The sequence below is a fragment of the Thalassophryne amazonica genome, chromosome 20, assembly GCF_902500255.1.
Source record: "Thalassophryne amazonica chromosome 20, fThaAma1.1, whole genome shotgun sequence".
NCBI classification, from domain to species: Eukaryota; Metazoa; Chordata; class Actinopteri; order Batrachoidiformes; family Batrachoididae; genus Thalassophryne; species Thalassophryne amazonica.
The window spans coordinates 63,960,710-63,962,247 of NC_047122.1; the positions used below are offsets into that span (position 1 = coordinate 63,960,710).

General features: G+C 48.1%; 1 pseudogene; it reads right to left on the reverse strand.

Moving 5' to 3' along the window:
• Positions 1-399: 399 nt before the first annotated feature.
• On the reverse strand, positions 400-1,261 carry LOC117501530 (annotated as a pseudogene).
• Between the last annotated feature and the right edge of the window lie 277 nt (positions 1,262-1,538).

The following is a 1,538-nucleotide window of genomic DNA, read 5'->3' on the forward strand; positions in this document are numbered from 1 at the left end:
GGCCTGTCTCCAAGAGCTAAGCATTACTGCCGCTGAAGACAGCTCCATCATCAGCTGCTCAACCTACAATGTTAATCTCTTCATGCGGTCATTGATCATCTCAATGTTGAGCTTCTCTAGTTCTTCCTTCAGCTGGATAATACAAGCTTCCAGCCAACCTCTTCTCCTCTGCCAACAGGGAACTTTGTGTTTGAGACTATCAATCTCATCTTGGAGCTTATCTTTTCTCACCCTGAGCCTGTCTGCAGTAGACTGCTCCTCCTGGGTGTGTAGCATGTCTCCCTCCATGGCTTTAAGCTTCTTATCACTGTCTTTAGCATCATTAACTGCTTCATCCCCGGACATACGCAACTCTTCCAGTCCTCTCATTCCGGTCTTTCATTTGGGCCTGCAGTTTCTTCAGCTGCTATAAGACATTATCGCGATTTTCATTAGCGTCTTCAAGAAGGCCTTCAAGCCCTCCCAGATCCAGCTCCATTTCTGCTTGGCAGAGTGGGCCTGGAAAACATTGCCTGTGTCATCCTCCAGCTCCTCCAGCTGAATCTTCATCTCCTCCAGTTGCTGCTCTATGGCATGCTTGGACCTCTCCAAACTGTGAACTCTTTCCAAAGTCATCCATCTCAGTCTTGAGCACTTTGTTAAACCGGTCAAGTTCACCTTTCCGGTCTGTAAGAGACTTCAACTCTCCTGCCAGGGTCAAGACTTTTGTCTCCTTCTCCCTGGCCTCCGCTTCTGCACGATCATGCTCCTCTGCATATTGAGTAGCACTCTCCAGATTGGAGACAATCTGCCGAAGGTGGTCCTGGTCCACCATGAGGTCATCCACCTCTTGTGGCAAATGGATTTCTGTCTTATCCAGTTTGTCCATAGACTGAACTTTTCTACTCCAGCTGCCGCTGAACACCATCCAAACTCCCACTGGACTCACTTGAGGCCCTCTTCAGCCCCCTCTACTGACAAGGCGTCCTATCCTGCCTTTGTCTTCCTTTCAGCCAGCTGAATCTAGAGAGTAGAAACTGGCTTCTCCACAGTCTTCTTGCTCTCTTCCTTTTCTTTCAGCATCTCCCATAAAATATTCCCCTCATCCTCCATCTGCCCTAGGCGGATGGAGAAGGAAGGTGTCTAATGGATTTCCTCTTGGAGCAGCTCCTGAGTATCCTGCAGCTGACACTCCAGTGCAGAGATATCTTTTGTTGAATTTGATGGTCTTGCCTTCTGTTTCATTTAGCAAACCTGTTAGAGTCTCCACCTCTGACTGCATCTTTGCATTCGTTTCTGTCAAACTCTGCTTCTGTCATTCACTTTGCTCAGATTTGGCCAGGAGTTCTCAAACCTGTACATTCAGCCTTCTTCTGACTATGTTTAGAGTCCTGCTTAGTCCATAAAACAAAAAGAAACAAAAACCCAATAACCCCCCCAGGGAATGCCACAACCAAACCCCAGGGGTGCAAACTGGGAGGAAAGAAAAAAAAAACAACCATACCAACCACCCCCCACCCCCAGAGGACCGTCCCATCAACCCCGGGAAGAGGAGAAAA